The following is a 17,464-nucleotide window of genomic DNA, read 5'->3' on the forward strand; positions in this document are numbered from 1 at the left end:
TTAGGGAGTCACAGACATTTTTTAATATAAAATGACAGGCTGTGGAAAAATGGCAATAAAAGTTTACTGCTTAGTCTACCTGAAATCTCTTTAATAATAATATTCAATAATAACTGCAATTTCTCTTGCATTCTTAGTCTTTGTTAGTTGGGGTGTTTCCATTCTCAGATCCCAGGTGTAGGCAGGCAGCCAGCGCCGGCCAATGAGCTTTTAACTTCACCTGGCCAGTGATTGGTTCTGGTTCAAGGTGTATACATGACTCAAGTCAGGGTCTTCAGAGTCAAGGGTACCAGGTGTATGTGTTGTGAAATGGAAGACGGGGATGCTTTCTGCTAGGATTGCTGAGCTGGTGGGATATAAATGTGGAGCTAGCCTAAATCCCAAAAACATCCAACCCTAGTCTGCCTAGTTATAGCAGTTATGTTCCCTTTACTGAGCTGTTTAGGTTCTGCTGGATTCTATCGTAACGGCCAATTATGCTGGTTTCCAGAGCAGGAGACTAAGAGGGGAAAACAGGTGGGAAGACTACAGAGGCAGGTCTCTGCGAGTGAGTTGAGTCAAGCTAAGAATTCGAGGGAAGGCAGAAGAAGGCCCCCAAAATCAATTAGTTGCCAAGTAAAAGCTGGGACATATCCAACAATTGCAGTTAAATCAACAGTTCTGCTTTGTCTTCTAATTCAGGCTCTCTTCCTTGTACCTGAAAACCTGCTTTCACTCTTGGACCAGTCATTCCTTTTCTTCTGCCATCTTTTCAATTCACTGAGAAGCAATACTCTCCCTAGATCACAGAGCTTATTCTTTCAAGGGACCAGCAAAATGGACCTGCAGCTATCCTCATGCCTGAGTGCTTGCTTCAGCTGGCCCTTGGCAGGAAAACATTTTCAGAATCTGGGGAAAGAATAAAAGTAAGAATGGCAGGGCTCTTTCATATGGAGCCATTGGCAGCTCTTCATCACACACGTCTCCATTTAAAGGTAACAACACCTAATAACAGGGCAGACAGGAGGCTTATGGATGTTTGGTTTGTATCTACCCCAGACAGATGGACAATTCCTTCTGCACATTCACAACTCGCTCTCACACACACAGTGACTTTTTAGTTCTCACGCATGAGGTTGTCTTCCAGAAAACAAGGAAACTTCAGTTTCAGATTCCTGCCTTGAAGACCACTTGTCGTGGAGTTGAAAAGCAACCCAAGTTGATACAAAGTCAAAAATGCCAACCCTAGACCTGTGAGACTGGGTGTCTCATCTCTTTTTTCATCATCAGATGCAGATCTGAGCAGAGTTAGGTCTTTCCTGCTCAAAGAAACATGGCCTTGCTTTTCTTCCACCAAGAAGCTGAATTCAGTCCCAGGCCAAGTGCTCAAGGCCCAAGTTCAGCATTGACTGAAAATGCTCATGTTGCTCAACTCAGGGGGAATTATTCCTAGGATTCCTTCAGGGCTCTCCTACCTGACAGACACCTCTTTTCCAGAGTGTATCAGACGCCTGAGACAATGAACAGTTAATTTGATCTGCTCAGGGGAAATTTCTGCCTTGTGTTTGCTTCCTGGCCAATCAGGTGTCAGTTGTGGTACATTAATCTGCATGTTCCCAGCACAGAACTTCGCACCTCAGAGAAATAAATACTTTATTGGTACAAGTAGCAAAAGAACTCTAGCCAGGGTCAGAGGCCTGCTGGCACCCGAGGGTGTTTCCAAACTGCTATGGTCTCAGCGACCCCAAGCTCTGTTCTCGTATGGGGCTGTGACAGCTGGCTTCAGGATTTCTGAAGTTTCTATTTTACTGTGCTCACTCAGGGTACTAATGAGATAGACCTGGGAGCAAATCCCACTCTGCTCTTCCTGATGGAGACCATGGTGGGCAGGGTATCTAATGTGTCCAAGCTTCAGAGTCTTCCTTCCTAGGTCTAACAGGTTTGAAAGCATTTGCCCCATGGGTAGGTGTGTGATTTAAATGACATGCGCAGGAAACACATCTAACAGAACCCAGCATGCAGTACGAGGCCAATGAACGTTAGTCCTGCCTCTCCACCTCTCTTCCCCACTATAGGAAATTGACAGATCTTCCAAGCCTGAGAGGGCCCTGGCTGTGTAACCGTCCCGTGTGCCCCTGGAAGCCTGGCACTGAGATCCTGAGGTGGTAGCTAGGGGTTATCTTGTTTCTTGCCCACTGACTGGTTAACAGTTCCCTCAAACTTTGAAACAGCAAAAGAAATTGAGATGAGCAATGACTGCATTTGAGATGCCAGTTGACTTAACAATTAGCTTAGGTACACCAACAGCTAGTCACTCTCCGCAGAACCAGATGTGGTATATTTACTCACCAAATCCCTCCCTAGCAGGAGATTCAGCAACTCTGCTGGTCTCAGACAGCTTAGTGCTTAACATAAGCTCCCAGCCCCAATCCGGGAGATGCATATGGTGATGCCACCTGAGCCCTGCTAAAGTGGCATCTGAAATCCAGCCCAGGCTGTGTGTGCTAAGCCAAGAAGCCTCCTCAGGCCGAGCTTTGTCTGCACAACGGCATCATGTGGATCAGCGGCAGCCCCAGTCCTTAACACAATCCCGATCTCTCTTCCTGAGGACTGTCCCTTCTGTTGGACCCCTATGTCCACTTTCTGTCTTTTATGGGCCTATACCATCTGGCTTCAGGATTTTCGGAGTGCCTCAATATTTTGGCTTGAAGCCAGTGATTTTTTTCCATTAAAAACTTAATCACTGTTGCAAAAGAATAAAATTCCTTGCTGCTGTCCCATCTCTGCCCTACCTTAGGACCTTCACACACACAGTTCCAGGAGCTGAATCCATTTCACCTTCAGATATTCACTGCAATAGAAATTCCTGAGAAGCCTGATGAGGCACCCCCATTTAGAGTTCAAGTCTCCCTACACAATCCTCTACAATCCAGTGAGTGTGGTAAAATATTGCATAATAAACAAAAATAATTTATAATCATGTTTATGACCTGTTAATGTTCTTTCATCTCCCTTAAGCTCTAAATTCTGAGGAAAGTAACTGTTTTATTCACCAATTAACACTATTTCTGGCACAGTCCTCTGATTTCTAATTGTGAGGAGGGAAGGGGGGGAGGTTAAATAAATAAATATTGGGCCCCCGGCTACTGCAGAACTCTGCATAGGCTGCTAAGGCAGTTATTTAAGGTTCATCTCATCCCTGTGGCTTGGAAAGCAAAGTGCTTCCGGAGCTTTTGAAGCAAAGCCACAGACTGGCTCAGGGGAGATCCGGTCTTTCTCCACTTGCATTCCACAGCTGCCCCTGAGCTTTATCCGGTGAGCAAGGATTAAAACTGCATGTGCATCAATCAAAGGCTTTCCTGAGCTGCACGAAAACCCTGCTCCTTCGGAAGTCTCCATCTCCCGCTTTAGGGGCCTCTCTTCACAAAGCCTGGCAGGGTCCCCGCAGGAGGGGCTGGATGGACCAACCCGCCGGTGTCCGCTGCCCCCACCCCTGTCTGCACAGTACCTTGAGCCCGTGGGTGGGAAGGGATTTTGTTGTCTACAGTCCCACTGCTGGGTACGGGTCTCTGCTCAACCCACGTGGTTTCCCCTAGGGCAAGTGACAGGATCGCCGCTGCTCTGGAGCAAGTGAGGACTTGGGAGGCAGCAGAGCACCGCCCCCACCATGTCCCAGGCAGCTGTCCTGTCCCCACGAATCTTCTCTGGAGGTGATGAGCTGTCTGGCTCAGCTCTCGTCCCACTCCACAATGTAAATCGCAGGAGGTCTCCTGCCTGAGAAAAACAATTAACACAAAATACCAGGATTACCGTCTGCCACATTTACAAATCTCTCCAGCTCACATTTGTCTCTCCCAAAGATTTATGCCTTCACGGTGTCAAGCTGTTCAAATGCTCGCTTTTTCCCCACCGGACTGACTCAGAGTTCTTGGCACAGCTTGGGCCAATTGTTTTAAAAACTCCAAAGCTATCAGTAGCAACCCCCCTTAAAAGAAGTCACCCCTAGAGAGGGTCGGCACACAGCATGTCTGCTTTCCTATCCCACTACCATGAAGGTGCATGACCTCTTTCCAGGAAAAGGAAATACAATTTCTAAACCTTTTTGTTCCACCATAAGCAGTACATGGTTTGCTCATCTCCTCTGAGATGTCAGACGTGATTAACTGACCCCAGTCCAACTCACAAAGATAAACTACTGTCACGAGGATGTGTAACCCACTGGTTCATAACCAGAGGAACATTTAGCAAAGTCTGAAGACATCCTTGTTTGTCACAGCTATGGGCTGGGCAGCACTTCTAGTGGCATTTAGTGGGAAGAGGCAGGGGATGTGTCGAAACATTTAGCAACATTTGAAATGCATAGGCCTCCTTTTTTATTACTTCGTGTGTGTTGTGCATAATGTTTAGACTCCCTGTGTGGAGTTGGTGCATGTACGCAACGCATCTTCACGCGCTTTTCATCCCCTTTCCCTTCCCCTCCCTCTCCTTCTATCTCTTGATCCCCTTCCTCGCTACTTCACATCTTTATTTTGCTCTTCATTCATCCTCTGAGGTTCTTGTAGAAGAGAAACCATGTGATATTTAAGCTTGTGTGTCTGATTTATTTCTCTTAACATTATAGTCTCAAGGTGCATGCATCTTCCTACAAATAACTCAAGTTTATCTTTCTTTATGGCAGAGTAATATTCCATTGTATACAAACACCACATTCTCTTTATCCAGTCATCTGTTGATGAACATGTAGGCCACTTCCAAGATTTAACTTAGTAAAGAAATATCTGGCATAAAATTTCCATAGTGCTGAGAAAAATTGCAAATGACCCAATACAGGTTGGCTCCTCTCACATTGCTTCACCTATGAGAGTATTGCCTTAAAGCAAGACAGCATTGGGAAGACAGCAAGGGGGAGGGAGGGCCAAGTGAGGTGGGTTCTGATGTTCTGATCTCTCACACACCTCCGCAAAGCAGAAAGAAGACTTGTAAGGACCAGGTCTGCCCATCTGTGTATTGGTTATCTCAAGGCTCAGTTTCCTTCTCTGTAAAATGTGGCCATAAACTAGGGCCATGCTGCCTGGCTCAGAATGCCATTGCAACTCCCAGTGGGACCTGGGGAAGCTCACTGAGGACCCAGAGACTGGAAGTAGTAGGATGCATTGTGAGTATCATGAAGTGAAAAGAACTGCAGTCCTAGCAAATGGTGAGAATCCCTGCTAAAGAGAGAATTCTCTCTTGCCTCATCTTCTTGGTCTTCTGGGGAAAAAAATTTGTGTGCTCTTGAAGCAGAGAATTCCCAAGCTTTCACAGAAGAATTATTAAATTTCTTTGCAAAGGATAAAGAGAGATATGTGTTTTCCCTCCCAAGGTAGACTCAATGAGAATGGATGGGTGAAGAATCCCCTGTAGTGAGGAGCTTGAAGGGCAGCTTAAGAAAGGGATGCCAGCTCTTCCACTTGACCTTGTTTAGGGTAATGTGATAAAAAGCTAACCCTGGGCTGAGGATTTAGCTCAGTGGTTCTGCACCCTGCCCTGCAAACACAAGGACCCGAGTTCAATCCCTAGTACCAAAAAAAAAAAAATGGCGGACAAAAAGCTAACCCTTCCCCCAATTCTCCTTCTCATGAATGCTTGGGGAGTATTCATGTGTGTGCACATACGTGTTGATGTGTACAAATCAAAGAAAGTGCCAAGTGTCACACTAAATCAATAACAGGGTAAAGACAAGATTCATGGACATAGGAACCCAAAGTCATGAGCGCTTAAGTTGCTCCTATACACACACACACAAGGGTGGGAAGTGGAGATCCACAGACATCTTGAGAAAAGTCATAGGAGTTTAAGAGACAGAATATGTGAGTCAATGTAATTTTTAAGGGAGAAGAATGTACACGGCTCAGCTGTGTGTGTACTGCTTTTGTCAGAGCAAAGGTGTTACTCATTTGCAGTGGCTGCCTTCCTAGCCTTGTTCTCGCACACATCTCTAGTATACCAGCTCCACTATTAGCAGCTGCTAAGACTAGCGACAAAAACCTCCAAAGCTTATCCAACTACAAGTGCCCCATGGCTTATTGCCAGTCCAAACAGCTTTTCCCTTCCTAGAGGAAGAATGAAGATATTCTTGAACTGAAGCTTTTTTTCTTTCCACCAGCTTTGGGCAGATTTGCTACCCACAATTTTGTCTACAGAGCCACTGTTGGTATTAATTGGATGGCAGCCAAGATGGCTTTTAGAAAAAAATGTTCTTAAAAGATCAACATTCATTAGTTTGGTTCTTCATTAAGTGAAGCACATGTGGTGAAGGGAATAATTAGTGAAGTTAATTGTGGCTTTATGGAGAACCAAAGGGAATCCAGTGAAATGCCCTGACATTCACCAAGAGCCATATGTTCATTGCTCCGGCAACTAATCGCAATTAGCAAGCAAGGGAACATACATACGGTCTCCGTGTGTAATTAATCACATCCCTTTATCACAGTAGACATAGGCTGCTGAGTGACAGCAGACATCCACTTCCTCCGTGCCTCTGCATGGCTGTTTAACTCCTGCTGGTTCCTGCTAAGCAGTCACGCTCAGGATCCATGGGGCATTGGTCCGAGGGCCCCCTGAACACCAAAATCTTCAGTGCTTATAAAAATGGCATAGCTGGGAATTTAGCTCAGTGGTTCCACCACTTGCCTCGAGTTTGATCCCCAGTACCAAAGAAAAAAAAACTGGCATAGCGTTTTCATATAACCTACACATATCTCCTATGTACATTAAATCATCTCTAGATTACTTATGCATAATACAATATACATGCTATATAAATATCTGTATTGGTTTTTAAATGTGTTTCTTTATTGTTATAAAAATTGCTATTGTTGGCTTCGTGGAGTCAACAATGGCTAAGACTGAGGATATATGGAGAATTGATGATATCTTCCTGGGCTAAAATACCTACTTAGTAACTATTTGTAAATGAGAAAATAAATGGTGCATGAGTGGGAAGGGTCTTCTCCCATTTGTGTAGATTATACATCCATTGGTCTTTTGACAGCCACAGCAATGCCAACACTGAATTGGGTTCAGACAGGGAGACTTTTGCCTAATGAGCCAGGATGATGCTGCACGTCTAGAGGTGGTAGCTCCTGGACTGCTTGTATTGAATAAGATGACCTCTGAAGAGAGACCCCCCCCTTTTCTGCACCATCTTCTCAAGCATGACTTTGAACAGTCATCAGCTTTCCTGTGTTGTCTGATGTTGTATCTCTGACATTCTCTCTACCACCACCAAGAGAAAAGTACTCCACTCTTATGTAAAATATAGACAAGGATCTGTTTCTTCATTGATTTTGCAAATTTTAGACTAGCACAGGAGATTAGATCCTGGGAAAAGACTGGTTCTTCATCCCTTTCTACCCTGGAAACTTGAGAAGTTTTGATTTTGGAGTACATACAATCTTAGCTCTAGGAATATTCCATAGTTGAGTTTGGACCCAAAATTGGACCCAGGAATCTCACGGGACCAACAAAATCTTCTAAGTCTCTGCTGGTCAAATGACAATGAACCACATGCCTTCTCAAGCCAGTGGAGAATAAAGGGTGGAAATACATAGCCAGCGATTTTCTTTTATATAAGTGACACAGAAGTCACACCCATCATTTTGCTCAAATTTCCAGTAGGGGGATCCCAGAAATCCTAAGATGTGAGTGAGTCTAGAGTATAAAATCTCTCTTAAGGTATTTTATTTCATCCAGGAGAAAAGAGGAATGAATTCCAGTGGTGGACTGGTAATAATAAGAAAGGTCTGCTTTTAGAGATAGAAGATATGCAAGTAAAGAAAGAAGCTTTGTCTCTACCATTTTATTTAAGTAGAGACAACTGCCACATGCATTATAATTGCCTTCTACCACTCTTATCATGAACTCTTTGAAGCAATAACTGATACAATACCTAGCACACAAAACATGCTAAGTAAATGGGGCATGAATTACTGAATGGCTTAATGAATTAACGCAGTATCACTTAGATCCTAATTTGGCTTGGGTAAAGTCTTATTTGAAGGACTTCATTCTAAGGTACTCTTTCCCTTACTACATTTCACCTTCCCTGAAATAAATGAGATCCTGAGTTTAATAACCTGGCAATTCCATAAAGATCCCCTTTGTCTGAAGGCTTCTGAACTGCACCCACTTCCCCATCCAATGGGTCTCTGCATCTTGCTGTCATTAAGGCCTCACTCTCTCCTTAGCTCTGTTCACCTTTGGTTCCTACCTAGAAATGCCAATGGTAACATTACCATACTTGGGAATACTCTAACTATTAAGATCAAAAGAAAATACAATAAAAATAAAACCCCCATTAAACACAAGGGAAAGGAAAAAGACTTCACGATAGAACCTGAGTACCCCAAATATTCATACCACTCCCAAAGAGGTCATTATTATCTCCGATTTACTGAAGGCCAGAGAGGCCAATTACTTTTCGAAAATCACCAATGAGAGACAAAGCAAAATTCAGAACCATGACTCTCCAAGTGAACCAGTATGATTCCCATTAAGCAAAACCACTGAAGACCAGCAAAAACAGAGTTCATTTCTTAGTTAACTTGTATCATTTGCTAAGGATCCAACACATGGCTTGTCACTTTCTTAAGACTAAATTAAAAAATGACCATGCAAAAACGGTTCAAGCAGAGTGTAATTAGATACCTTAGCTTCAAGGTCGAATGAGGATTTTATTGAAAGGTTAGAGAAATCCTTGTAAACTTTCTTCACCTGTCAACAGAGCCTCTACACTGGGGGAGTTAGGATCACATCACAATTTACAGCATAAGTAAGACAAGGTGTTCTGTAGTGACTGACCCAAGAGCAACAGGTGACAGCTCCCCAGCTAGGAAGATACTCTTTAGGGAACAGACAACCTGATTATGTCAAAGGGAAGCTAGGCATGCAGACTAACAAATGCTGTTCTTATTTAGTCGGAGAACTATTGACTTTTTAGAAATGCCCACTGCATATGATAGATAATAACAAGAAGACATCAAACAAAATCATATCTGACTGGGTTATTACTGATAACTCTTAAGGCTGAGACTCCTAAGGCTGAAACTTGCACATTATCCTCAAATTCCAGCCCAGTGGCACTGAGGAAAAGAAGGAAGAAGAAAAGAGCATGTGGGGTTAATTGTAGTGGGTGTAGGGCTTAGCGGTAATAAACCAATGCCCCACCCACCAGGGTTTCAAGGACTTCTGCCAACCAAGCAGAGATGGAAAACCCTTAACCCATGTGCTCTCTTGGCTAACCCTTAGCAGACATGATTCATGAATCACAAACAAAACTTAGAATTCCCCTCAACATAGCAAACCCTTAGCTATTAGCAGTCAGTATTGACAAAAAAAAAAAAATTACCTGAGTATTATCCTTTAAGTCAACGCCTAGAAAGAACATTTGATGAAGGGAAGACAGAATCACCTTAGATATGGAAGAGCCAGAGAGAGCGTAAATAAAGCGAAGACCTATCCTTATGTACACTGGACAATAGTTGCAAATTGGTAATTCCTGTAATTTGTATCCTGTACCCTCTAAGCCAAGTCCAATGAGATGGCCACAGTTTTGCTCCCAACTTTTTCTAGAAGATAAAAAACACCAGGAGTATGTCCTACAGCACTTGAAGCATTAATTATCAAACTGTGGTGATTAGTTGTTTCTGACTCACCTGGGGCAACTGAAGGTGAGTTCAGTCCCTTTTCCTTATTCAAAGGATTCCCTTTCATCCTCATATTTTTCTTCTGTATGTGTTTGTTTCATTCACAAAGCTTTTGTTTTTAAATGGTAACCGGATCAATATCTTGCTTAGGTCCTTCTAATCATTTTCTTCTATTGTCTAGAAATCAAGACTTTTTGCAGAGTGCTATGCATATTAGCATTTTTTAAAATTAACATGTCTTCTGAAACTAATAGCAAAATTTGTGATAATTCCCAACAGTTTAACCTTATACTTAAAGTGCATAAATGAGTAGCAGTAAGTATCACTGGGAACTTGTCAGAAATGTAGAATTTTAAGTCCCATCTGAGGCCAGCTAAATCAGCATACACATTTTACAAGATCTAGTGATTCCAGTGCACACTAAAATTTGAGAAGCTAGAACACAGAGAACATTTTGTCTCAAAAATCTAATTCTTCTCTCTCCAGGCTTCTTGCCTCATTTAGTGGTAGCTGGTTTAACTGCTTGTCCATCCCTTAAAATACTAAAAAAGACAAATTTGAAAGAAAAGATACAAATAATTAAAAAAGAACCTCATATAGTCTAGGAATTCCACTTGGAGGTACAGGTATATACCCACAGGAAATAAATATCTGTATCTTGAAGAGACAAGCACATCCATGCTCACTATATAGTCACTATATATAGTCACTATAGCCAAGTTGTGACAATAATCTCAGTGTTCACTAATGGATGAGCAGGTAATTGAAATACACGCAATCTTTCCGAGCTACAAAAAGGAAGAAAATCCTACCATCTGTAATGACCCTAGAGGACATTATGCTAAATTAAGTCAGATACAGAAAGAAAAATATTGTAAGAGCTTACTCACCTGTGAAATCGAAATGGTCAAACCCAGAAACAGAAAGATAAAACAGCAGTTTCCTGGAACAGGCAAGAGGGAAGTGATGGAGATGTTGTTCAAAGGGTACAAATTTTCAATCATCAGCTGAACAAGTTCTGGGGACCTGATGCACAGCATGCGTGGTGAGAGATATGTTCCTCCCGGTATATATATAAAACTATGACGAAGGTTTAAATTTTAAAATTTGTTACACTAAAAGACACATTGCCATAAATCCCCCTCAAAACACTTCCACTCAGTTTAAACACACTTGTTCAATCATCTTTGCCACTTCCCGAAGAAGTTCTGAAAGTCTTCTTTCATAAAAATGTATGGTCACGAACATAGTGAATGTTAATGCCAACTGCTATTCCATGGGAAGGTGGGCTCATAAAAACAATACAGTATGTCCTCATCTGGTGCTGGTTTTGGCACCATGACACTGGCTCCAGCTCTTCCTCAAAGTCAAATGACCATGAAAAGGAATCATTTTGAATGAATTCAGGACATCGAAGCAGCCACTGCAGCACAACTAATAATATTCACATAGAGGACTTTCAGAACTGCTTCAGAAAGCAATAAGAACAGTGGAAAAAATGTGTTCAAGGCAAGAGGGAGTATTTTAAGAGGAATTAATGGCAACTTTTTTACTGTAATTTCTTAATTTAAACACACTGTGTTTTATAATCACACTTCATATTTCTATTCACTATGAACAATTAAAATCTGAAATAATTAACACTATATTCATCCTTTAGAACATAAAATACATATAAATTTAACAAAATACTGTATGCTATATGTAATGATAAAACAAAACACAACTTGATGGGAGAAATCAGAACCAAAACAAATCTAGAGAAATGCCATATTTGTAGACTGGAGGACTCACTACCATCAAGTTATCAGCCCTCTACAAATTGAATACAGGTTTATCAAAATTGCAGTAAGTTTGTTCTAAAATGTACACAGCTATGTGAAAGTTTTCGAAGTACTTTCAGAAAAGATTACAAAGTTGGAGGAATTATTCTACCTGATTTTAAAATGAAGCTACAATAATCATGACAGTAGGACACTCGGGAAAAGGTGGAAAATAGATTAATGGAACAGAATAATGCCTCCACAGATGGACCTGCACATAAACATCAACTCATTTTTAACCAAGATGCCAGGATAATGCAATGGAGAAAATATAAGATTTTCTTTCAAAAATGGTGCTGCAAAAACTGAACCTTCATATGCAACAGGAGGAGGGAAGTAGAGGAGAAAGGGAAAGAGGAAGAAAAAGGAAAAAAGATAGCCTCAAACCATATCTCACAACATATACAAAAATTGTCTCAGAAGTCAGATCCTAGGTTAAATCTACAACTAGAGAAGAAGAAGACTGCGAAAGAACATAGTAAGGAAAATCTGTCAGTTTTAGTTTGGTAAGGATTTCTAGATAGGAGATAAAATTGGCAGTGAATAAAAGAAAAACCTGATAAATTGAACTTGATAAAAATTAAAACTTTTTTTTTTTCAAAAACTGCTATTAAGAATGTGAAGCTGAGCCCAGGCATGGTGGCACATACCTGTAATCCCAAGACTTGGGAGGCTGAGGCAGGAGCATCACCATGAGTTTGAGGCCAGCCTGGGCTAGCCATAGCGAGTTCAAGGGCAATGTGAACTACATAGCAAGACCCTGTCTCAAAAAAAAAAACAAAAAAAAAACAGTGAAGCTGAGTTTGGTGGTGCACAAGGATCACAAATTCAAGCCAAGCCTGGACAAGTTAGTGGCAAGACCCTGACTTAAAATTTAAAAATACAAAAAGGGCCGGGGATGTAGCTCAGTAGGAAAGCCCTGGGTTCAATTCCCAATATTAGAAAAAAATATATGAAAAGACAAATCAGGACTTCTGGGAAAACGGCAGAATGGTTAGCAACAACTCAGCTGCTCCAAGATTTGGAATCCAGACACTGGAAAATAACAACTTGGGGGAAAAAAAGATGGAAGTAGATCCCAGGAACCAGAAAGGATCTGATGGGGGAAAAAAAATGAAAACCTCAGAGACACTGAAGACACAGAAGACAATACAGAAAAGGGGAGGCACTACCTGTACTTTCTCCCCAGATCCCAGCTTGTGGCTCCCGAGAAAGGGAGGCCAAATCTACAAGACAAAGTGAAAGCAGGGGACTCCAGAGGGCTTCAGGGAGAAATGCAGAGGTGGAACAGCAGGTAGATGCTGTGAGCTGCAACAGCTGGCGAATGACACCAGTCCAAGCGCCCACCTCTCCCTGCAGAGTGTGCTTGGGCAGAGAGGGCTTGATTGTTTGAACCCAGGACTTAAAGTAGCCTTGGGACAACTTCAATGCAGGGCTGGCTCCCAGTGTTATATTCTCACAGTGTCTGGCTAGGGACAGCCATGGTGGGTCCAGGAGTCATGGTCAGGGGGCGCCATCCACACCCCCCACCCCCACCAGAGGCCAGGCCCAGACTGAATTGCTGTGCCTTTGAAAGTTGCAAAACTGGAGACTGCCCTAATCCTACTGCCTGTGGCACCTGCATCCAGCACAGATCTGGGGTCTGCCTGCCTTCCCTATCTACCAGTGTGACCAGGGACAGGTCTAGACTTGGACACTGCCCACGTATTGCAGATCCTGGAGGAAAAACACACACTTGACATCACAGAGAAATTGTTTGGGGTTTTTGATTTTTTTTTGTTTTAGTTTTCCTTTCATTTTGTTTGCTATATTTTTGTTTCATGTGAGTATATGCATTGTTTTTAAGGTTTTTTCCTTTCCTCCTTTCTTCTTCACCAGTTTATTGGGGTTTGGGGAATTTTCCTTTGTCCTTCTTGCTTGTATCTCCTTTGCTTTTTTTTAAACATTTTTCCTCTTTTCCTTTATAAGTTCTCTCCCTTTAATTGATTTTTCTTACTTTTACTGTCCATATAAATTTTTCTTCTCCTTCTCCTTTTATCTTCTATTTTTGTCACTTTTTCCTTTTACCTTTACCTAATTCTATAAACCCCCTTCTACTCCCTAACAAGATCCTTAGTACATGCTCTCTCCTCCCTCTCATATCATAGAGTTTAAGATTTCAAAGTTTTCCTCTTGCATTCCCCCATTCCCAAACCCTTTATTTTTAACAGTATGCCCATAAAGCTTTGTTAATCTTTTGACACTTAACTCTATAAAATTACTGTTGAATTATTTTCTACCATTAGCAGACACATAGCTGTTGCACTTAGCATAAATTAGCTATAAGCCAATATCTGAGTTATCTTAATGTTTACACTATAATTCTGGGGTTGTAAGGTAGTATGTAACTGGTTTTTAGGGTGTGTTAGCATCCAATTTGTCTTGGGTGATACTACTGTTCTTTTTTTTTTTGTATTAAATTCTTTTATTGGTACATTGTAGGTATACAACACAATTACATTTCTCATTGGGAATTGTACCTTTACATAATGCATCTTGGTTCTTCTTTTTTCCCCATTCCTAGCCCTCCCTTCACCCCCTCCACCCTTCCCTATTTACTAAGACTTTATTTTCATTTTTTCCATTTCTCAGCATTTTTCCTTTCCCTTCTTTCCTTTCCCCTGCCCCTCCTACTACCTCTACTGTTTTGGACCTTTTCTTCCTATTTTGCATTATCGATTATTCATTCTAATCATTGGTACATTTTAGGTATACAATATAATGACATTCATCATTGGAAATTTGCACCTTCACATAGTCTCTCTTGGTTCTTATTTTTCACCCTTGCCCAGCCCTCCCTTCAACCCCTCCAGTCCTCCCTATTTACAAAGATTTTGTTCCTATTTTTCCATTTTCATATTAATCCTGTTCCTTTCTATCCTTTCCCCTAGCCCTCCCACTTCCTTCCCCTTTGCCCCTTTTCTTCCTATTTCACATTACCTATTATACATTTCGTCCTTATTTACACTTTCAGTTTCTCACACCAGAGAAACTATTTGGTATTTGTACATGTGTGTCCTATTTATTTCACTTAAGAGTATCCCCTCAATGTGCATCCACTTAGCTATAAATGTCTCTAATTTCTCATTTTTTATGGGTGAATAGTACTCCATTTTATTAAAAAAAACCACATTTTCTTTATCCAGTCTCCAGTTGATGGGCATTTGGGCTGTTTCCAAGTTTTAGCTATTACAAACTGCGCTGCTATGAACATGGGTGCACATATATCACTGTGGTATGATTCTTTTAATTCTTTGGGGAAGATCCCCAGCAGTGGAATAGCGGGGTCAAATGGGACTTCCAGTCCTAGTTCTTTGAGGTATCTCCATGCTGATTTTCACAGTGGCACCAGTCTACACTCCCACCAGCAGTGGAGCAGGGTTCCTCCTTCCCCACAGCCCCACCAGCATTTGTTATTGGTTGATTTCATGATAGCAGCCATTCTTTCTGGAGTGAAGTGGAATCTCAGCATTGTTTTCATTTGCATCTCTTGAATGACCAGTGATGTTAAACATTTTTTCATGTATTTATTTGCTATTTCTACTTCTTTATCTGAGAAATGTCTGTTCATTTCAGCTGCCCATTACTGTTCTTCTTGATAGCTGTTTTTCTTAATATTAACATGATTGCATAATCATTGTTATTTCTTTGTAAACCAACACTCAAATTACCTTTGTGACATTAACAATACTAGAATACATTCCCAGAGAACTTAGTTGTGGGCTAATTATATGGCATCCTCCCCTCCCAAATAAACCAATGTAGTCAGATCTTGGGTCTGTGGCAAAGGATTATAGTTAGCCACACCCAAAGAACATCACTGAAAAGCAACTAAAGAGATCTCTGTTCTAGTGACAAAGTCTTAACACTACAAGTATCCACAAATCTCAGCACAAAAAAACCCCAAATAAAACCGTATAAACATGAGATGACAAGGCAGCAAAATGCCTCTCAAAACTCCAAAGCTGATCCAGGGTGCACTCAGGGGCAGAATAGTATAAGGCACATACCCAAATTACTTGAAAGGATAACAGAAGAGGTTAGAAAACAGATCAAAAGAGGTACTCAGCAGGATAAGGAAAGATATAACTGAACAGATAATGGAAGCAATAACAAAAAATGCAGCAGCTTTCAGAAGATACTAATAAAAGTTATATGAGCTAAACAAAATGATATAAAACATGAATGACCAGTTTACCAAAGAGTTAGAGTCCATGAAAAGGTTTCAATCAGAAATCCAGGAGATTAAAAAGCAGATTGAAAGTATGGACAGAGAAGCAACCAATGTGAGGACAATTTCAGAACTAGAGACAATAATGCCTTCAAACATCAACTACTCAAGACACACATAAAACAATTAAGAGAAAGTAAAAATGAATCCAGCAGCTGCTAGATGATGCAAAGAAGACTAAACTAAGAATAATTAGAATAAGTGAAAAAAAATCAGAAGATAGCACAAATGGATTAAAAACCTGTTCGCAGAAATAATGGCAGAAAACTTCCCAAATATAGGGAAATAAATGAACAAATAAGTGAAGCATGCAGAACACTAAATAGTTACAACCAAAAGAGAATTTCTCCACACCACATTATACTCAAAGTACCAAAAGTCCATCAAGGGACAAAATCTTAAAAGTTATTAGAAAAAGTAACAAATCATATACAAATATAAACTTATTAGAATTACATTAGATTTCACTACACAAACCTTAAAGGCCAGGAGGGTATGGAGTAAAATGTTTCAAGCCCTAAAAAAATAATAACTTTAAACCCCAATTTATATATCCCGCAAACCTTTCCTTCAAATGTGATGGAGAAATAAGGTATTTCCGTAACAAGAAGCACCTCAAGAAATTCATGACCAGCAAACAACCACGCAGAAAATTCTCATGCATATCTTAGAAAGAGACAATGAAGCCAACAAGTCCAATAAGTCAAAAAGAATGAATACATCTGGCAGATGGGCAGCTAAATAAAAGAAAAAAATAAGGAAGTCAGCAACAAGAAAATAACGCAATAACAGGAATAAGTTAATACTTGTCAGTAATAACTCTTAACATGAATGATCTCAATTCCCCGTCAAAAGACAGAATGGATCAAAAAATATAACCCAATGATACAAGAAACACATTTAATTCAAAAAGAAACTCACAGATTAAAAATCAAAGGATGGAAAGCAACATACCATGCAAACAGGAACTCAGAAAAAAAGCAGAAGTAACCATCCTAACTTCAGACAAAGTGGATTTCAAGCCAAGACTGATCAGATGAGACAGAAAGTCACTGCATATTGGGTAAGTGAACAATTCAACAGGAAGAGATAATTATAAAAATATATGCACCAAATCTCTTTTCAGAGATGTCTCCTGTGGCCATTGGTCACCCAGTTGCTGTGGGATTTCAACAGTGGGAGCCCTGAGTTGAAGCCAACCCACATCTGCTCCTAGTCCCAGCTTGAGTGGGCCTCTCCCTGAAAAGATGTTCAACCAAACAGGTTCTCGCCTGTCCTGGATTCTCTCACTGGCTCTCGTTGTGCATAGCATCCACTGCTCTGCTCCCCTGGCGTGTCTCTCCCTGGAGGCCTCTGGACTTCCATCCTCACTGTGCCCGCTCTGTAGACTGGATACCCCTTTCTTACTCCATGAGCTGGGGGGAGAGGAGGTGCAGTTTGTCCCTTCCTTCTTCACTGCGGTTCATCTCCTCACTTTCTCTGCAGGTTCCAATCTTTCCTTCAGCTCTTTCCTGGGTCCTGGGAATCTATCTCCTTCTTCCTCTCTTCTCCAAGTTGTTATTCTCCAGTGTCTGAATTCTGAATCTTGGGGAGGTTGATTTGTTGCTGGTTACTGCTCTCCCATCTTCCCGGAAGTCTTGTTTTATTCTTTCAAAGAATTAACTCTTCAATTCATTGATTCTTTACATATTTTTTTAGTCTCAATG

At 41.2% G+C, this 17,464-nt stretch overlaps 1 long non-coding RNA gene across 13 annotated transcripts in view; it reads right to left on the reverse strand.

The window, feature by feature from the left end:
• LOC106008861 (uncharacterized) overlaps positions 1-17,464 on the reverse strand; it is a 274,246-nt gene that overhangs the window by 162,112 nt on the left and 94,670 nt on the right. For 2 of the 13 annotated variants that reach the window (XR_015440482.1, XR_015440479.1), the window contains exon 1: positions 3,488-4,410. The exons of the other annotated variants lie outside the window; for them this stretch is intronic. This is a non-coding gene — a long non-coding RNA (uncharacterized LOC106008861). Of the gene's footprint in view, positions 1-3,487; positions 4,411-17,464 lie in introns of those variants that run through there. 13 annotated transcript variants of the gene reach the window in all.

This window comes from Heterocephalus glaber, unplaced genomic scaffold (assembly GCF_053883595.1).
Source record: "Heterocephalus glaber isolate CG9 unplaced genomic scaffold, H.glaber_assembly_v1.0 deba00001497, whole genome shotgun sequence".
NCBI lineage: Eukaryota > Metazoa > Chordata > Mammalia > Rodentia > Bathyergidae > Heterocephalus > Heterocephalus glaber.